This window comes from Ornithodoros turicata, chromosome 8 (genome assembly GCF_037126465.1).
Source record: "Ornithodoros turicata isolate Travis chromosome 8, ASM3712646v1, whole genome shotgun sequence".
Taxonomy (NCBI): Eukaryota; Metazoa; Arthropoda; class Arachnida; order Ixodida; family Argasidae; genus Ornithodoros; species Ornithodoros turicata.
In genome coordinates, this window is record NC_088208.1 from 24,319,757 (window position 1) to 24,341,730 (window position 21,974).

At 44.7% G+C, this 21,974-nt stretch overlaps 1 protein-coding gene across 5 annotated transcripts in view; it reads right to left on the reverse strand.

Moving 5' to 3' along the window:
- The window catches only part of LOC135366738 (leucine-rich repeat-containing protein 15-like), a 584,634-nt gene that overhangs the window by 189,999 nt on the left and 372,661 nt on the right, over positions 1-21,974 (reverse strand). For 4 of the 5 annotated variants that reach the window (XM_064599596.1, XM_064599597.1, XM_064599598.1 and 1 more), the window contains 2 exons: positions 14,587-14,666; positions 14,230-14,303 (listed from right to left, as the gene is read on the reverse strand). The gene's annotated coding sequence lies outside the window, so the exon portion shown is untranslated. The remainder of the gene's footprint in view (positions 1-14,229; positions 14,304-14,586; positions 14,667-21,974) is intronic. The other variant, XM_064599600.1, reaches the window with a different exon arrangement.

Below are 21,974 nucleotides of genomic sequence, written 5' to 3' on the forward strand. Positions count from 1 at the left end.
ATAGTTATCCACGCTCTATTCCTTATCTCCACACATAGGGGCAGAAAGGGTTCCCTGGTTACGCATGCTGAAAGAACAGGCGACGCTTTCCCACTCCTTAACAAACACAATTACTACGCTCTCCTGATTACCTCGGGACGAAACTCAATTTGTAATTGTGATCAATCCCAACGTCGTCTTTCCTGCTCCCCCCTCCCCCCCCCCCTTGCTCCCATGTCTGCTCCCCGCGCTAAACAATTGTTCTTCCACCGTTCAGTGATTCCGTTCCCCCTTTTCCCTGGATGCCGTAGTTATAGGAGCTTATATGGTTCCTATACGAGGTTGTCAACCGAGTCCGTTGTGCAGCGGATGAACTTGACGAAATCTGTAGGGATAAGAGAAGGCAATCGTCGTGTTGTTTAGGAGTGTGCTTATATACACTTTAGGGAGGAAAAGAGGGAAAGAGAGATTAATTCGCGTCTTTTCGGGGACTAAATTCACGAGAACAAAAGAAAATAATTGAGGGCGTAGACATGGCGCAGGCAAATAAGACTATATAGGGACAAACATGGAGGGAAGGGGGAAACATAGGGGGAAAAAGAAGAAGAAGAGAGGGGAAGTAATTTGTCCTTTTTGGGAACTAAATCTATACAAAGACAAAGGAGTAACCTTAGACCCTTTGGGGGAAATTACTCCTTTCTTTTCTTAGACAGTACGTCCTCCTCCGCAAGGATCATGCATCCTCGACCTGGAGCTCCACTGCACATACTGAAGAATCCGCAAGGTGGTCAAAATTTGTTGACTGCATGGCCAATAGATAGGGTAGCGAGATACTGTTAGTACCCTAGCAAGTCCCTGTACCCGCAACTGTACTAAATATTATCACGGATATTGTGACTGTGGCGGAACTACGCCCTCCCTCTGCAGCCTTTGCTTAACGTTTTTAATACAACAAACGCCCCATTAGCAGTAGAATTATATGAAATTTCAATACGTGATAGAGCAATACATTATCCACTGTGTTGCTCCTCTCCCGTGCCAATGACATCACCGTGAAAGGCTTTAGATAATACGTGAATTGGGACGGCGTGTACATTCATTAGTGGAAGTTAATGAATACCAGGGTCTGCGCGATTGAATGCGTCAGTGTAGTGAGTGTATTATTCAACGTCGAGGACGAGGCATGGATATCATTTTGGATACGCTTCACCCCGCTACCGTTGGAGATGGACAAGTGGCGTTGGTGGCAGTGACGTGCACTTTGCTTAGGGAGAAGACAAGCGAGAAGGGGGAGAGAGGTAGCGTCGCGGCATCAGGGACGGGAATGGGGAAGATTGAGGTATTCAGGCGGGGTAGTTGGTACACGCTCGTGTTAGATGGATATTTTTTTAATACCGTGTTAGCGCCGCGAAGCATATGAGGTCATGAGTGGTGTACAGACGTGGACAGATGGAGAGAGGACAGCAGGAAGGAATGGTGGGATTCGAACCCACAACTTCTTAGTCTTCAGCACGACCTTCGCTACCACCAACGTGAGGACGCTTTTACTAACTCTGCCATGCCGCTGATTGGGTGGATGAATAGCAAACAATATTACGAGGGATGAAAGTCGGAGACATGACTATTTACTGCAGACTGGCTCAACACATTTACTAGCTCTGTCCTGCTTCCATGCACAACAGTGCGAAGTCGCGTGGCGGAACCACGTGACAAATGAAGAAAAAAAATAACTGGACGATTTAGGATAGTCGCTAATTCGAAATTGGAGCGTAGCTGTTGAGGTTGAGTTATACCCCACTATTATTATTTTCCACACGTAGTTCACTGTAAAAACACAACTTCACCACATAGCACGGTGAAGGCCAACCACTGCAGAGAATGATACCATTATCACTCCCGATTTGTGGAAAGCGTGGGGCGTACGCCTTTTTTTTTTGGAACTGCATAAGTGTTCCAAAAAAGCGTACGCCTCCCGTTTTTAACCAATCAGGGGGCAGAACGTTGTCATTCGAGATGGTGATTGGTTAAGAGCGTGCCGAGCGTGGCTCCGACTGCTCTTGTAGCACCCTCCTCCTTCGCTTTCCTCCTCACGCTCTTCCTTACCTTCATCCTTCGCTTCGCTCCTCGTTCGCTCTGCCGGTTACAACGCCGACGGCGCTGTGCCGGTTACAACGCCGACGGCGCTCTACCCAGGAATGGGCGCCTAGGGGCTGCGCGCTAAAACATCATTCATTTCTAAGAGTGTACATCGTGGGCACTACACGGACATCACTTTCGCTCCCCAAAATGACATTTTTTTGTTGGTACGTGTGCATTTTTTTCTTTTTCCTTTTTTCAACCAACTGAGTGTAGCTGTACCGGGGTCACCTGCACAACTTTTTCGTGTCTTACGTCCCCATTTTTTTCTTTATTATCATCATCATCTTAAAAATGACCCAAATTACTCTTTTCTTACTTACTATATTTCTTACTTCCTTACTTACTTACTTACATGCTACTTTCCCAGAAACCTAACTCGTTGCTGCAACTAGGTACTCAAAGGAGTAATTAGCTACAGTTCCCAAGTTACCTGTAACATAACTACAACCCGATACTGCCTCTTTGTCACAGTACCTGACACCGAGTCTTGCTCTCGGCTGCACGAATATGTCTCACTACGCACCTCGTTTTTAGGAAGCGGCCTAATTACAGCGCCTCCTGTCGCACAAGCACGAGTCGCAACGCTCTAATTAATCTGCATTAAGAGCAGCAGATGCAGCGTTAGATGCGCAGGCGCATACCAGGATCGGGGAAATGGCGTCGAAACCTGTCGCTCGTGCAAACTCGATGCCATATGGTTTCGAAAAGGAGTCTGAAGCGGCGCTTAATTAACGCATAATTACGCCGCCAGAGCTCACTCGCACTGCCGACATCGTCGTAGGTGTGGAGTTTCGTTGTATCCAATGCCAGATAATGGCAGCCTCTCCATTATAATTTTAGATTAGGTATAGACAGGATTCCTCGAGGAACTTCCGAGGCAGGCTGGCGTTTGTCTCTTCGTCGCTCAACGCGAAGTATAGTCGTCGACGTCGTCGCTCGACCTCTTCGAATTTTTCGAGCTCGACAAGATGCCCATAGAACGGTTTCTCAACAGCACTGCTATCCGCGAAATTCTGGCGACCGTACTGTGATAGTTTTTTTTTTTTTAGCAAGTGTGTTTCAAAGGGTGTCTGCCAATTTCATCTACGCCTTTATATCGAATGCCATTTTGTTGAACACTGTCTCACCGAATGCTATTCCATGGAAAGTCGTTTCGTCGAATGCCATTTCACCGAACGCCACTTCACCGAACACGTCAGCATGTGACTTGCACAAGACATGCGGATATGTTTTCGAGGTCTTTGCCAAGGAGAAATTTTTGGTGGTTCTGCAGGATAACTTTTATTGTTTGAATAAATTTCTTGAACGTCTGTGAACACAATTTACAATTCATTGCGCAGACTACTTATCGCGATGAGAATATACACCACTGTTATTTGTCAGTCCATGTCCAATTCACTTGAAGCGTGTCGTGCTTTTACGGCGTTCTCTAACAGTGTTGGCGACAAAATGATAAAAAAAGGGATGCGCCGAAACAAACGGCCGTCATTAATTCGATGAAACAGAGTTCGACGAATCGACGTTCGGTGAAACGACATTTTTTTCAAGGAAACAGGCATCGCTGCAGCGTTCGCGTGACGTTATAACGTGTTTCATAGAGGGGCAAGGCACGTTCTTAAAGATACATCGCGATGGGGTTCTTATTTCTTTATCGTCCGTCCGCACACTAAAAGAAGAAAAAGGAAGTACTTTTACTCCTTTGGGGGACTAAATGCATTGCCACAAAAAATAGTCGCTTTCAGGAGTAAATGCACGGGGGTAAATGAATGTCACAGGGTTGAGACTGCATTTCGCGGTCTGTTCTAACAGTACCAGGTACATAATTCGTGTGCACGCATGAAAATACTTTGAATGAAGCCGTCAACCGTGATATATCGAGTGACATAAAATCTTGCGAGATACATAGGACAGAATTTTGCGAAGAAAGAAGGGCTAACTGTTCCCTATTATGTGTGGGTGGAAAATTGCTAAGTTGGCTGAGTTCTATACAGCCTTATCCCATCAAGTTGACCAAGAGCACATACTTACGAAGACGGTTAGATTCGGAATACCATTTGCAAAGTTCAGTGACTACTTGCAGTTCTGGGGAGTAAATGTCGGGGTTAGGGGACTAAAATTGGGACTAACTGTGTAGTCTAGGGGACAAGAAACTGCAATTACTCCACATTTTACTCCTTTTTTCCCCCTTAGAGTGTGGTTGTTTACGTGCTTCGCGACCGTGCTTGGTTGGAATAAAAACTTGTCCGTCCCCAGCGTCAGCTATCTGCTGCCGTGAATCACCTTTCCGCTTATGGTGGGTCTGCAGTGATCATCATTATGTTTCTAATGACGATGAAGATGGCATTTGCATCAAAGGAATTGGATTGGATTGGACTGGACTGGATTGAAAGGAACAATAGCATGGATATTGCGGCACCACGAGCAGTGTTGAGCCGGGTAATAATACAGAACCAGTACGGTTGATTGCAGTGGGATTAACGGTGAAGAGACAAAAAGAAAATGAACGCGCGAAAAAGAGAGTGGGACATTTCACGCGTGTGCGGAATTACTACGCAGGTTCGCTAAGTTCACTTACTTCTGAGCTATGCGTCAAGACTTCATGCCCCACTTGGATGTCGCGGAACTATTTAACAGCGGCGCGGAACGCTCGATACTCGACTTTGGGATGCCGCGAGTCCTTTGAGAGCACTGAAAATTCAATGCAGCTAACTGGAAGTAATGCAAACATCATTGTCGCCAAAAGGGGCTTGAAGTCGTCAATCCGTGAGGGCATTCAAGGCTTTTGTGAGTGGTACATTGAGATTTTATGTAAATTTATGTGAACGAAGCATGTGGGTTTATACCTTCGTACACATAGTTCTTAAAGTAATTCAATACAAATTTTAAATATCATTTTAGGGGTCAGCTGCTTGGTCCACGTGTGGCACACTGAAAGCGTCTTTTTTTTTTTGCTATAGTCATGACGACGCCCACTTCTGTGTGGCCAACAACGGCGAGTCGATCCTGCCATTACCCCCCCCCCCCCCCACCACCACCACCACCACTCAAAGCGACACGTCAGGTGCGCTTGGCATACGTCATTTCATTTCAGTCTTTCAATGTTTGGTGATGCTCGAACTTTTTCCAACCAGGTATCTGCATAGCGTAACCCTCGCACGCAGATTAAGCATCCCGCTGCTCGTGTACAAACACATTAAAAAAACAGCACATAATCATCTCTGCTTGATACATGCACATTCATTCCCTCGAACACCTGGTGAATAAACAGCGTTCCTCGTCTCGCAGCTTCAAAATATTGTGAAACATTCTCTTGTAAACCAAGCAGGCACTGAGTAAGCAGAACGCTGCGGCCGGGTTCACGCGGGGCTCTGCGTTCTCTCGTTGCGAAAGACCTGGAGCTGTCACGAACAGGCTTTGACGCCGTAGCTACCAACGTTATGTCTGCATACGGAGCGCAGCACGAGCTCATGCTAACCCTCTTTAGCCATACTTCTCCAGATTGAACATAGACAAGTAAGTGGGCTTGAGCAGACAGGATATGAAAGAAAAATACGAGAAGGAAGAAGAAAAGGAAAACATTGTGTCGACGAAAAACAGTCAGCAACAGTCCCGCATCGGAGCTAAGCGCTACTTGTTTCTCGTTAAAGAAGTTCGTCGGAAAGTTTGTGTATAATACTAACAAGAACAAGAAAATAAAAAAGATGCAGGTGGAAAGTTACGCACATTAATAAGAGGAACTTAAGATTACTTCGAACTTTGAAAAGATTACTTCGAACTCCGTGTATTTGCATAAGATAAGATAAACTTAAAAAGAGTTTGAGCAGGTGGTGTGTACGAGCGAGACTGAAAATTGGGATGCAGCTACAGTCACGTAATTGCGTCTTTGTTCCGAAAGAGGCGGAGTTTCCGAGGTACATATTCTTGTGAAGATCTTCTAGAACTTGTTTATGTCGTTAATTCCCTAGTAAATGCGTTTAATTTAGATTTTTCTTGTTATTGTTGCCTCCATCTCATTAAATTTACACTAAGCTACTTCTAAGTGATTGCTCTACGCATCTAATATCGAGGTAAGTTATGAAGATCGAAACAATACTCTGCATACTAGACTATTTGTAGCAGATATAATCCGTAGCTGATGAAAGTCAAGACTGCTAACTTTATGTTAAAAAGCGGGGAATTTGGAATTTACAACACATGCTCTGGAACCAGAAGTACTGCATATCGTGCGAGTTCCACGTATGCAGTTGTTACTGCAACACAGCGCTACATCCTCTAGGTTAATTTGCTGCTGCCTTCTCTTGCAGTATAGCTTTGCAAGGGTGCAGCCATGAAAAATATATCTCATTTCGGGGAACCAAAGTGCAACGCATTTAATATTAACGCCAGAATATTTACCGATTCACGATAAATTCAACGGAGCGGGGCATTACATATCGGACATGTTTTTCATTAATCAATCAATCAGTCAGGCACGTCAAGGAAAACGTGCTGTACGTAGCGAGCGCTCGCACAATTACACATCTACAATATACATTTTACGATTTTAACCATTTATGAAGAAATGTGTGACTACGACGATGTTGCGGCCTTGCGAATTTGTCGGCTACAGCACGTTCCGTTCAGTAATAGCAACCAACAATGAACTCTTTGTCATAATATATTTCATGAATGCAGCACTGCGTGCGTCACACAGAGTTCGTAAGCAATACCCTGTGAGGAAATCTAGCGACGCGGAGATTCTGCCCTGTAAATAATTTTGTACTCCGACATCACTCATAAACGCGAGGCCAATCACCAACGCGCCTGTGAAGGGTGCTTCACTGCGATATGACTCATATAGAGGTGAAGCCAAACACTCGCTTCTTGTTTTAATAATAATTGGGTGTTTACGTCGCGAGACAACTGAGATCATGAGCGACGCCACAGCGGTCGGTCTGTGGATTGCTTTTGCCCACCTGAGGGTTCTTTAACGTGCGATGAAAGCTCATCACACGGCACCCCGTATTTAACGTCCCTCGCGGAAGACGGCGTGTCTAAGGAACTTGTACCCTGCCACCAAGTTGCTGGCGTCCTCGGCCGGGTTCGAACCCGTGATCTCGAAATCAGAAGGCGAACACGCTACCGACTGAGCCACCGAGGCCGGTCCTTCTTGTTTGCCTTCGTATACTGTCAGAAATGCGTATCGTACGTGTATTGTCAAAACGTCATTAGAGCGCTTTAGTTCATCGTACGCTATCGCCGTAAGGGATAGCGTTTGGGTTTCGCGCTATGCGCGAAGGTCCCTTTCAGTTATGAGCACGCGCAGAACAGTCAACGCTATCCCTTACGAACGCAAAGGCGATAGCGTACGAGGAATTAAAACTCTCTATTGTCCACTTACTAGCATCGTTCGCAGAAAATTCGTCAGAAAAAATGAAGGTATGATTTTTAACGAACGAGTAATTTTGATTAGACGAGCGTACTTTCTCCCAACATTGTGTAGAAAATGCTAGGTATCTTGTTTTCACCCGCACCTCGCAAAAGCGAAATACATTTTCGTCTAACAACTTATATAAAACACCGCGAAATGTAAGTGCAGTCTTCAACAAAAAAGGCAGGAAAGCAGGACTCTGTATACCTGCGGTGGGGAAGATACCTGCCCACTTATTCTGTACTGTCTACGTTGCCGTCGTCTTACAAGACACGCACACGCCTCTGTCTTATCACGGTGAGACCGTCTGCCTACAGACCCTGGTAACGCGCGCAACACCAGAATAAATATGAACCCGGCAAAGCATGACGGGAACGTATAGAATAAAATGGGAATGGCGAAGCATACGTCTCAGTTATCCCAGCGTTCCACGGAGCGGTTGCCCATAAGAGCCTAGTAACTGTTTACTATTCTGTTCCTCTGCCTCTGCAGCGAAGGATGCAGAGAAAGATGCAGGAACGCGGAGTTCATCAAGTAGTAATGGCGTCGGCCTGCTTTGTTATTCTGCTCCGTGATGGAAAAAGGACGAAGGCAGAATAAACACAATAGGCCTCTCCAGAGCAAGCTATGGTAATCACTGAAACACACGGTCAAGTGAATGCATTAAATCAAACGAATTTCGCGAAAGAAAACTGTATCTCGTGTGACTTGGCGAAGTGCCAAATTCGAGGATCTTGAGCATCCGCGTATCAGATCAGGGGGCCGGCCTTCTAATGTGGATAGTTGACGTAGGGTAGCTGGGTAAGATTAATATTCTCTAACTGGGCTGGTGCTGTTATGCCTTTGTGCGATGACATTATCTGGCCATGACGGCTTCGTTGTCATACCAAGATAAAAGATTTAGTATTATCATTAACCCTATCACTTGATCATTCCATAACAGAACAGCGGCATGGCTGAGCGGGTTAAGGCATCTCGCTTGTTGCTGGTAGTCAAGGTCATGCTGAAGACTGGGAAATGGTAGGTGCCCAGCCTCCTACAGGCTACAGCTACAGCCTCCTACAGACAGCACAGCCTGTCTGAGGTTTTCCCCGGGTTTTTGGAGAGGAGATGGACGAAAACGTCACGATGATGTGATCACGGTACCCTAATTACGGTTCCAAGAGCGACCGCACTCCAGTCCGGGTCGGCGTTTCCCGCGTTTTTTTTCCCCCCGTTTCTCTCCCATTTCTTTCTGTGCAGCAGACGACACTTCTCTAAACCAGTCAGCGGGCTATACCGTAGTGACGTCAAAGCGACTCGTGCGGCTAGTTGCGGCCATTGCCACCGTTGCGCAGGGTCGCGATTTTTAAAACCGAATTCTGCGATATTTATGGATTAACTTCGCATGGAGCATCTTAAGAAAAGGCGAAAAAGAAATGGGGGAAATGTATTTCTTCATCACGTGGTTCCTGCTAAGTGTATAAACATACAGAACTATTAAAGTTGTTCTAGAAGTATGAGTATTTATCAGCTACCCCGCCTTTATCCATCATGGGATTTGTCCAATCACAGCTGGGGATCGTTTGAGGAAACAAATGACAGGCCGCTCTGAATTGCTGCGCTTCATGAGAAGGAGAGAAAGAAAGCGTAAACCCCGGTTTCACTGGCGCATGAACCACGAAGGACGCAACTAATCAGTCACGTTCCTTTTGCATTGCTGTCAAGGTAACGACGTCTTTCATTCCGCAAGGAGACATGTTTCCACTGCAGTGGCGCTTTAAATGCATGCTGTCATCTGCTGTGATAGTGGTGTTTTTGAAAGGGCTCGCTGTTGTCGGCCTCACAGAAGTGGTCAACGTCACAACTAACGCTTTCGGGCAATGTGCGTCCTGGGCCGACTTCTAAGGGAACTGTTCCGACGTACGTCTCACAGTGTCTGAGGAAAACCCAGGAAAAATTCCGGACAGCAGAGCCGGCAGGCCAGGATTCGAACCCGGGTACCTTCCAGTCTCCACGTGACATGGCCACATGACTTACACCGTATGGTACAGCATTGACGAACCAACCAGACCTCATTCCACCCCAAACTTTATTCTCTCCCTCGTGCCGTGATGGCCATAACTATCAAATATACCACAGGTTTCCCCTGTGGTACTATTTTCCTTCTCCCTTTCTAGTTCCGTTCTTTTCTTCTTCTCACTTTCCCCCGGTTTTACTTTTTCCATGTCATCATCGTCAGTGTGGAAAATGGTTGCCTAGCCCTTTGCAAAACTTTTTTTGCTTTTCGTCATTCCTAAGAACAAGCGGAACCCGAATCGTGATGCGTGTTTATTTAAATTTTATTTATTTTTTCATTCATTATGATTCTACATAAAGTAACCGTACATGGTCTCTGATATGCCCTCGAACTTTAAATAATTAATTAATTACGTTGTTGAACGCTAGACTACGACGTATAGATCCTACAGAGAGTAAAAAAAAAGAAAAGAAAAGAGAGAGAGAGACAAGGAAACACATACATGAAAGCTGCTGCGAAAATAATCTCATTAATTTCTAAACTCGAACGTAAAGATACGAACGGAGAACGAGAAGAAGAAAAAAAAACGTGAAAATAGTTCCTAATGCAAATATTTCAGCAGAATCCTGCTCCTTGAAGCACCGTACGAAAAAGAAAACATTAAGCCTTATACCATTCGAGCAATGAGGCTTATTAAATTGTATCGGGACGCCATTCCTAATCCCGTTTCTCAGTGAATCCATACCGCCCACCTGAAATGGTGAAAAGTTAGGGGAAGAAAGCCCTGAGCTTTTGCTCCTTTCACATAAGAGGCTTACGATTGCGTAACTCGATTCCGCGACCATCGCTGGGAATTAATTTTAACTGTCAACTTCACACGAGGAGACGTAATTTGTTGAAAAAACGAAAAAACAAAACCGTCATCCGGGTTCCGTTGCACGATGAAGATCCTATGTCAAGCCGATTTTAAATGGAGGAATTGAGCGACGCCTTCTTTGTTTCTACTGTTGGGACGGTCTGATAGGAGTATACATTGTTGCGGATTAAATTTTCAATCGAATTACACACCCCGAGCGGAAACCATTTTCCTGGTTTGAGCGCAAACCGTTTCTGGTTACACGTTTCCATTTAGTCTAATTTTTCGGCAATGGAGAGTGTGTCTCAAAAATGAAACATTGTGTACTTACTGGATGTCAGTCCAGCAGGTAATTGATTTATTAATTGATTGGTAAAAGCAAAAAGAGCGGGTAACTGATTTATTAATTGATTGGTAAAAGCAAAAAGAGCGGGTAACTGTGCTAGAACGAAGTACTGAAATTATTGGCAATCTGTGTGTGCGATTTATTCTCCGAAGTTAAGCTTTCTTTTTCTTCTTTTTGGGGGGGAAACCTACGTATTCGACATTGCAGCGATCGATACGTGACATTCTCGGGTAAACATAAACAAGCCCCCGTCACAACCTTCCGGTGCCACGAAGACTTCCTGTCCTTCCGCGACTAAGGACGCTCGGAACCAACCACCATGCACAATGATATGTTTCACTTTCCTAATTTGTTGAAAATGGGAAGCGTACTCAATTTGCATTGTCATAAAAACGCGTTACGGCTCTCTCTCCTCATATCAGAAGCCATAACTGTATCAATCGGCATAGTGGTTGGCGCACAGCGTGTTTTCTGCGAAACCGGGTGTGGTTTTGGCAACAAACCGGAAGCGGAACAGAAAGGCATGCATACAGAATATGTTGTACCTAACGTGTCACACGAGAGTGTAATAAGAATTTACTTGTTCGATTCTGGGATCAACGGTATTCACCTTCGGTGAACTTTTGCCAGGTACTCCAAAAATTTTATCGAAAATTTGGAATTTGGAAAAATTGGAATAAATTCGATTTTTTCAATTGAACTGTAGATTTTCTCAATCTAAGGTAACGTGTCCGTGCGCAATGTACATATCCCCAAGACCTGAGTTCTCGAGAAAAACTTGCAGACCGAGCAAATGTCGCGGGTATAAGGTTTGCTATACGTGAATCATACGGGTTCCGGTCATGGAAGTGAAACTTGATCTAACTACGGTCTGTCGAACACCTTGCAAACGGTGCAAGCTATGCTTTCGTACAGTCTTACAGATGAGTTTCACCACATAGCACGCTCCCAGTCAACCATCATGCCGAATGACAACGTTCTCGCCCCTGATTTGCTGAAAACGGGAGGCGTAGTTCATTTTGTACTCACTATGCACACTCATTTTTAAGAATGTAGTTAACTTACTCGACCTTCCTCCTGGACAACGGGTACACTCTTAGAAATGAACTTCGCCACATAGCACGCTCCTAGCCAACCATCATCTCGAATGATATCGTTATCTGCCTTGATTTGTTGAAAACGGGGGGCGTACGCCTTTTTGTGACAATTATGAACAACATAAGTGTCACACGGGGGCGTACGCCTTTTTGTGACAATTATGAACAGCATAAGTGTCACAGAAAAGGCGTACGCCTCCCGTTTTCAACAAATCAGGGCAGATAACGATATCATTCGAGATGATGGTTGGCTAGCAGCGTGCTATGCGGTGAAGTTCATTTTTAAGAGTGAACGACACTTTTCTTTTCCTTCCTTCTTCGAACCGACAACTTATTCCTTCTTAACGATTGCGTTCCGAGCAATCAAACTGCCAATGCCTATTGGAAGTGTGGTGATTAAATTTTGGTGTGATTAAAGTCCGAATAAGCAAACATTTCTCGTGCGCAGGCCTGACTTCCGCGCACCATTCGTGCTTCCCTGAACCACTTCATTACTTTATTAGACCATGCGCTTATATCACCTTCTGCGCCACCATATGACATGCAGAAACGGCTAACGAAATGAGACATCACTCGTCCTACCTGCCGCACAATATATATATATATATCTATCACCCCTACCCCCCTCAATGTACGCAATCATCTCGTGACACAACAGGACGCACTCCACTCACAACCGTGCATCCATCATCACCGTACAGTTTTGTTGCCGAACGGACACGAACACCGGACAAAAACTAGCAATCATCCCCCCTACTCTCATTTCCCTCCGCACATTTGTACTAGGCTTTACCCCGAAACGTACATATGACGTACAAAAACCGTAATCAAACAATCGAACGCCGTGATTCACTTAACATAAAGGAGAGAAAGTCCCCTCTCCCCGTTCCTCGGCACTTCTAATAAAGCTGGTAAGGCCGCAATTGGGGTTTGGTTATTGATTGCCCCCAGATGGGGGGGTCGGTCTTCTTATCCCCCGTCTCGTTCATTCTTTCCCCTGAGCCATGGTCAATCAATCCACCAGCCTCCTCCATACCGGTTATGACCCCTCAGGGTTGGAGGTGGTCGGAACCCTAAGCGTGCGCGCAGTGACAGTGTATGTTTTTGGAAACGGTGATTGTGTTTCTTTTGTGGTTGCCAGATGGTGTACGGTGGTACTTGTCATAAGACTTTACGCAACAAAACGACGTTGCAAGGTGTCTTTCCATTTTATGCTTAGACGACGAGAAGGATGCTCAACCACTTCGACTACGCATATAATACAGTGAACTGTGGCCATCGGTATTCATCTGCCCTCCTCCCACACTCTTAGGGAAAAAAAAGGGTGGAGCACACTCTTAAAAATGAACTTCACCGCATAGCACGCTCGTAGCCATCCATCATCTCGAATGATATCGTTATCTGCCCTGATTTGTTCAAAACGGGAGGCGTACGCCTTTTCTGTGACAATTATGAACAGCATAAGTGTCACAAAAAAGGCGTACGCCTCCCGTTTTTAACAAATCAGGGCAGATAACGATATCACTCGAGATGATGGTTGGCTACGAGCGTGCTATGCGGTGAAGTTCATTTTTAAGAGTGCAGTCAGAACTTTTAGGAGGTATTAGATGCCGCATATGTTGTGCCAAAAGGTTGCCAAGTTCTACCTGCTACCTACGAATGATAGGGTTGCCGCTTCTTATTCGGTGAGCGAAGGTGCGTACGCCATTTTGTAGCAATTTGAATATATGATAATTGCTTTTGCCACCCTTTTACGCACTTTATCAGAAGCTAGGTGGTTTGTTGACCTGGGTGGTAACTATTGAAGTTACCACCTTTTCACGCCCTTTTTTCTTAGAGTGCAAGTGCACGTCTAACGGAAATAAGAGTCACTTCATCTGTGTTCGGACCCCTTTATCGAGAAAAGCTAAATACCAAGATCAAGCACCGTCGTCGCTGTAGCATTTGTCCGTTCATGGCAGTTGATATTCGGGGTATGCTGCCGATGCCTGCAGAGCCCTTCTACACATAAGGAATATTCTTCTAAGAAGCAGAAGGAACACAAATTTGTGAACTATTATTACTTGGAAGGGACCAGACCTGCATCATGTTTTCGGCTACACTCCCCGTCGTACTTCCGAGCACAATCACTGCCGTTCACAATCACGAAACATGATAGGTTCGCATCTCGATCTGCTCTTGCATTGTAGGCTTTCCCCTTTATGCCATTGGTCAACTAAAGCAAATGCAAGCGCATAACGGCTTCCTAGCGCGGATGAATGAAGTGTACCACATAATACTGATACGGTGAAGCCACGCATTGAATGTGAGGCGTGAGCTGGATTGATCGACTCTTCAACATATAATCTCTAAGTCTACTGAAAAGTGTGCTGCCCTTTTGATAGCAAACGTCAAAAGATTTACCTTTCATGTATATGTCTTGTCTACTTCATCCGAACAGCTTCGTAATCCCTCGAGAGTGATGGGATAAATCAAACCTGGAGAAAGGAAATGGAATGTAACAAAATCTTGAAATATGACAGTCGCCGAAACAGCCACACAGCCATATTTCGATCTTTCATGTTCTTAGCTACCTTGAGGCTTGTGCTGTGTTCGTGCGCTTGTGTGTTCCGACCACAGAACAGCCACTTTCCATTAATAATTATTTGCTGTACGACTATAGTATACAGGTACTCGAGGGCTGCGTTCACGCGAGTAGACTGCCGCACAACGGAAGCACTGATGTAAACTGTACTTTAAAATAGTTACGCATGGACTTACCGAACTTGTAAGCTTCCCTTTCATATTATTTTTGACGGGCACTGCAGAACGTCGACAGCGTATCAGGATCCCAAGTTGAACTAGAATTGAGCAAATTCGAGGGTAAACCAAACTGGGTTTGTTCGCAAACCGCTTTAGTTGGCTTGAATCGAAATAAACTTAATTCAAGCTCGAACCAACCGGAATAATCTAGGTTATGTGTAACGCATGAACGTCTAATGACTTGCAGACTTGGACTGCTAACGGTACACACTGGATATTTCGTTTGCCACAATGCGTATAACGGATTTCGAAACTTCGAATTAACAATCGAATTAACAATTAGGAGATTTCATACCGTCATTGATAAATACAAACATAGAAAGTGCAATTACAAGTACACGATCTCGAAGTGCAGCTGGTTCTGTGACATCGCTACGGTCCGAAGTTCGAAGTTCGAATATAGACTCCTACATTCGAATCGCATTTCGAATCGAATATACAATTATGCGCCTCTATCATAGAAAAATCCGGACATCCGCACAGCCCTACATGTCACACTTAAAGATGCATTAAAGTGCAAAAATGTCTCCTCGTGTGATGAAGGATGCAGGTACCTTGAGATTAACACAAAAGGAACGGCAGTCATCCGTTGCGTCGTTCGTGATTTATAAGCGAAAGAACATGCAATTTTCGCTTTCTCTCTCCCTCTCGTTTTCAAGAAGGGCGACAACGCACAACGCGTTCTCTGCAAAGATGATTTGTCCAATCCTCGCGGGAGATCATTCGCGTAGACCAATCGGATGCCTCTTCGCATTGTCGCGCTTCTTGAGAAGGAGATGAAGAGAGGGAAGGCGCAAATTATGTTTTTTTTTCTATCGATCATAAATCACGAACGACGCAATGGATGAATCGCGTTCCTTTTGTGTTGCTGTTAAGGTAACGGTTACTTTCATTCTGCGAGGAGAAAATTTTTGCACTTTAGTGCCCCTTTAAGTACGTGCGTTTCGACCGCGGAAGCAATGTCTCAGAATGAATAAAGTGCATGCTTTGAGTACTTAGAAGTCGCTTCCGTCAGTCATGCATACACACATACAGCAGCACTGGGCGACATTAATCAATGTTCGACCCCGGGATCAATAATTGCATGCGCGGTCATTTTCACGAAGTGTCTCCTATTTCCATGCTAATGTGCTTGTTCTTTGGCAAGGATCTATATTTGCTCAGCGCGATTAACCTCGACTAAAAGGAGCGCACTCGAGCAAACTTTGACGTCAAAATGAAGCAATTGTTTCGGCGAAAGTAATTAATGATCGACAATTAATTGTTCCAGGACAAAAAAAGAATCATCGTGTTTACTTATCCTGGCTTTATGGACCCGAGAAAGAGATTAATGTATCCTTTGTGTTCGCGTGATGAAACATTAAGGTTCGAGGTGCGTTGTTTTCTTGGTGCGTTAGTGGTGGAGGTTCCTACGCGTACGGAGCGGAGTAAAGCCTTTATAAACGCCCAAGATAGAATGCAGTTCTCGATGGAGAGATAAAGACGCAGCTATCTTGTGCCTACATAAATGTTATAGGTGTATAATACAGCCCTTTCAGGCTGTTATACTCAGGGTTGGCTACCGGAAACGGAAACGGAAACGAGAAACGGTAATTACCGAAATTCAATAGGAAACGAAAATGGAAACGGAAACAAAATTGTTTTAGTTTCCGCTACCAGAAACCGAAACCGAAACGAAATACAAAAGTGGAAACGTTAACGGAAACCAAGATCGCAGGACGTTTCCCTCAGTGTTTTCGCGTTAAAATGAAAATTATATATATTCGCACTATTCTTCCAGTCATCATTCATTAATTCGTTTATTTTCGGAACTTTCTCTCGTGTTGAGCCCACTGCGCAGCAAGATGGACGCGAAAGTTTTGGATGAGGTGTTATTTTTGCGCACGAGCGGAGACTTTTGAAACTTAAAGGCATGTATTTCCGCAACCTAGAGGGGCGTGCGGTGTATAAGATTCGTCACGAACTTTGCATTAATTTGTTTAGTGATTGTGTTTTGTGTGGCTGTCCGTTTGCATCCATTATGTAACTAGAATATCTGACATGAAAAAGCCAAGAGCAGACAGTACAAGTTCCGGATGAGAAACAGAAACCAGTACCGAAATTACCTCGGAAACACAAACCGCTACCGAAAATCGTCCAGAAACGGAAACTAAGAACCGAGTTTTTCAGTTACCGGAAACGAAAACGGAAACAATAATATTTTCGGTAACCAACCCTGGTTATGCTGAATAGAATATTTATTCCACATGTTTACGAAATGTTCATGACATGACCAAACCTGACCGAACATGAACTATATCTATGGGCTCGTGACAGCTTCCGATACCGCTGAAACACCTCGGACGTGTGTGTCACACGGTTGCCGTCCATTGGAAATAAAACGATGTCATTTAACTTGTTACAGTTCTATGTTCTTGTAAACGCAGCTTTTTTTAATCTATGTATACTCACAATGCATACAACGATAACACAAAGACATCGAAGGGCAAACAAGACCGTAGTTTGAAGAACATAGAACACAAAAAACACCGAGATGTTCGTGAATTTATTAGTGTACAAGCTTTCACCAACATCATGCATAACATCTAAGTTTCACGTGTTGAATAAATTTTCCTTCGATAGCTTTCGTGCACGAGGCTGCAGTTCCTCGCACGATAGCTCGCACAGTAATAAATTCACTAACGTCTTCAGTGCTTCTGTGTTCTGTGCGTACAACGAGAGAAAGACGGCCGTCGTCGGGATCTCATATCTGCAACATAATCAGCACCGTAGCCCATGCGGTGCAACGCCTCGTAGATAGTAGAAGGCCCGAGCGCTACGTCGCACAGGGAGGCCTACTGTTACTATTGTTGACGCTGCTATGACGTCAATGAAAGAACGAACAAGAGAAAAGCTCGAAGCAGCTCGCAAAGCTCACGCACGCCGTAGGTGCGCAGGCCACGCAAGTCACGCAGGCCGTTCCTTGCGTGACGTAGGGCACAGGCCTTCTGCTATCTAGGAGGCGTAGCGTGGTGTAATGTCACTGGATTGGGGAGAGTACTGCCATCCCCTGATCTTTGCCGCCGCGTCCTTGGAGAAAAAATGGCGGCAGTAGCATACCGACACATGCAGCGGCGGCCATTGTTGCTCCATGGTTCATGCAGGAGAGGGAAAGCATGGCGTTACCTTCCCCAATCGAGTGACTTCAGCGTGGCGCCCCTTTCCCCAAACGATCCCGCCATGTGTTCCTTCAACTTGTATCTCCGTCATTTGCTCTACTTTCCACGAGCGTGTTTCAATAGTGTATTTTGTAGCCGTCCGACCTTATCTTCACCTCGTATATTGGACGACATGAAGCCGTAGCTACGGGAAGAGCGGATGGACTGCGTTGCTCAGTTCGTCTTCCGGACGTTGGGCTCCAGCGTCAATATTTCAATTCCAAAAGATAGAAGAAGTGAAAGAAGAAATAGCTGACTGCGGCAAAAAAAAAGAAACAATACTAATACCGCTGCTCTAGTGTCTTCCAGAATGCTATCGAGACGCCTGGCCACTGTAACAGCGTTGTCGTTCCCTCTTATTTTAATAAAACCAAGCAACACAACCGCGAAGCCTATGGCACCCAGTTGCGCATTCTCAGAAACTTCTTCCCTCAGGACTTTTTACGAAAAACGCATCCTTCTAGAAATCTCATAGCGAATCGTCCTGGAGACGCCGGCTCGTTTTGGCCTCCCAATAGTTACAAGCTTATAGAGCCCACCAACGTCTATAGTCGTGTACCCTTCCATAGAGCAGTAGTGTATAGTAGTATGTGGTAGTTCCATGGTTCCGTGGCACTTCGTGGTGGTTCCATGTGGTAGTCATGGCGAGAAGAATAGAGAGAGAGAGAGAAGGAGAGAAGGTGGGAGTTACAAGAGAGGGCGCTCGAAAGATCGGATCGGAACATGGCGCCACAAGGCAACCACATTCAATCGCCTTCAGCATAATGCAAAAAGATGGAAGCCATTTCCTTTTCTTTCTTCTCTTTCAAAACCAAAAGACAATCCCGTTTAGCGCTACAACATGCCCCGTACCCAATCAGGCGTCCACCTGCACACGCCGTTCTTCGGTATCATTCCTCTTAGTATCACCCGGCAAACACGGAACTTAACGCAGGAATGGATGCGAATAGAACACGCTGACCGAGCACAATGAACCGTATACTGAGCTGAACAAACTACCGTTATCCGAAAGAACAGCAAACGGCCAATGACATATAAAAAAGACAGAGAGAAAAAAAAAAGAACGAGCGGGGAAACAGAAATAAAGGAAAGCTTATCCTTTTTCGGCCATCTGCTCGTTCCTTGGAGACAATTAGCTGTGGTTGGCCGTTTACCCAGGCGTGATCACCAAAGAGCGAATTTCACGGGGGGCAACTCTCTCTTTCTCTCTCTCTCTCTTTGTTTTTTCCCTGAAGGTGTTTAGTGGAGAGCTCCTCCGATCTTGTTCTCGCCCACGAGTTTTTTGTTGTTCTTTTTTATCACTCTCTCTCTCTGTCGACGCGTCTTAATTGCGTCGAGCGTAAAACAACAGTGCGTTGGGAGCCAGGGGCAAATTAGGTCAGAGCGGAAGAGACGGAGAAGGAAAAGAAGAGTTAAGTTGGTTAGCGAACAGCTACTACGGAGAAACTTTGCTTCAATCGCTTCGTGAGCAAGGAGAATCCAATAGAACGGTTCGCGGGGACAGGTGCGTTAAATCTAGTTTCGGGTTGAGTGCTGTTCTCAAGTAGTAGTAGTAGTAGTAGTAGTAGTAGTAGCAGTAGAAGTAGAAGTAGAAGCAGAAGTAGAAGTAGAAGTAGTGGTAGTAGTAGTAGTAGTAGTAGTAGTATGATATGTGGCTAGTAGCGGCTGTGTATGCCGCGCGAGCACCTGCGACCATGTGAAACTATTTCACTTTTTCTTTTCTTTTTCATGCAGCCAATCTTAAACGACTTCGGCGAAACGTTCACACACAACCAACTAACCAGAAGAAAACAAGGCACACATACACACGCTTTCTACACTCTGGCCGTCTTGATCACCAATTTGAATTACATGTAGCATTCGGCACTGCTGAATATTTCCTCAATACACCATTACAGTGTTGTGCACGTGATTGCAATAATCTGCCGCCCTGCATTGCCAGTGTTACTAGCAATGCCGACTTCACTCGACTGTGCGAATGTGGATTCTTGTTTAACCCCCTGATGTAACGTCCTATGAACATTTCATTTAATTAAATGAATGAATGAAAGAATGAACTAGGAACTACAGGAATCACGGAGATTTTATATGGAACCACAGCAGAATACAGGGGTGAGCAGTAAGAGCAACACTTTGCATTGTGATGCTATTCCGGTGATGCTTTTAATTGTATTATGGTACTCATTATCTGAATGTATTTGTATTAGTACTATAATACAGAAAATTCAAGTATTACATGAAGCATAGTACTCTATAGGCTGTAATACTTACTGAAAGGTGATAAGTCCGAGGTACAGAGTGTCACCGGTGCAAACTATTGCAAATTTAAGCGTGTCCTACAAACGTTTGTTCTTCAGAACGTACACAAGAGACACTTACAGAGGGAACCCGAAACTTTGGCGATCCCGCCAAAAGCAGTGGGTTATATATATATATATATATATATATATATATATAGTTGAAATAAATGGGAGACAGAAGACGAAAGTAGGGGAAGTAACAAAAAAGGGGTTTATTAAAACTTAGAAATCATAATTTACTTTATAACTTAACTTTATAACTTAACTTTACTTATACTTCATAATTTAACTTTATGATTTCTAAGTTTTAATAAACCCCTTTTTTGTTACTTCCCCTACTTTCGTCTTCTGTCTCCCATTTATTTCAACTATAATTACGTAGCCGTCCGATCCAACTCAAACTTTTCAAGATATATATATATATATATATATATATATATAAAGAGGAGGGAAAGCCATTAAAAAAATAAGTATAAAAGTAGTATAAAGTATAAAAAGTAGTATAAAGTAGTATAAAAGTATAAAAAAATAAGTATATATATATATATTACGGATTCTGATATGGGTTATCTTGCAGGAATTATCATGAATATCACAAAGGAATAGCAGGAATACTAGCGATACAAACACCCAATTGGGACTACGCGGAGGATACCCGTAAACTCTCCTGCCTGTTGAGGGCCTCGTATGCCCACAGTCATACTCAACGTAAGAACGGAACATGTAATCGCCCGTTTAACTCCCGTCCTACACTTGATTGATTGATTCATTAAAATATGGAGATGACCCTACGCTTCTTCCGATTGGCTGCAACACCTAGCCGCATCATTCTACGTAGCGACAAGGAATGCAGCGACACCGAAACTATGGGAGCCTCCATTCCGTGCCGCTCTCAGGTTGAATACCGAGAGCAAACATCTCTTCTCCCTGCTACATTGTTACTCGCGATACTCATACCCCAATTCTCTCCAGTTAGGCGGACATCCGTCCCTATAATACCCACCCCTAACTGTCCCACCGCAGTTTGTCAGTAACCCGGAAACAAGCAACTATCCCCCTATCCAGTGCCCAGTACAACAAGCAAAGCGAATGATTCATTTGACCGATCGCTCCTGTCGTAAAATTCTCCCGAGCTTCCGAAGGGACTTGCGTTCACTAACGACCCCTAAGAACACGTGTGCAGTAGCGAGGTGTGTTTTATGAGCTTCCCATACGGTGACTCACCAACTCGCAGAGGCTCAAGATAGAGAGAACGGCGGCAGTACACTTTACCGTTTTATAGGTGCGTGGGTCAGAGAAAGTGGGTTTAACTGAAGTGCAGGAAGGGGGCAACTGAGAGGAACACCAAGTACAGTCATCAAATGTTTTGCTGGTACGCTCTAAGGGGGGAAAAAAGGAGAAGCCAATTTTAGTCCTTTTGGGGAGTACTCGTAGATGCATCAACCATTTGTTTCATTTGGAACTATATGGACGGAAGTTTACATGAAGTTTCGGGGTTATTCGCAGTGCTGCGTGGGGAGTAAATTTCAAAGTCAGGCGGACTAAAATAGGGAGTAACTGCGCCCTTAAAAGGGAACTTAACCTCACAACACGCTGCTAAAACAACCATCATCCCGAATAACGTCGTTCTCTCCCCTGATTTGTCAAAGACGGGAGGCGTACGCCTTTTTGTGACACCTACGCAGTTATGCTAACTGTCACAAAAGGGGATGTACGCCCCGCGCTTTCCACAAATCAGGAGTGATAACCGTATCATTCTGTGCAATGATTGGTCTCCAGCGTGTTATGTGGTGAAGCAGGGAGAGGTAACGGAATCTTTTTCGTTTCCGTGACCACCTCCGTTACTGTG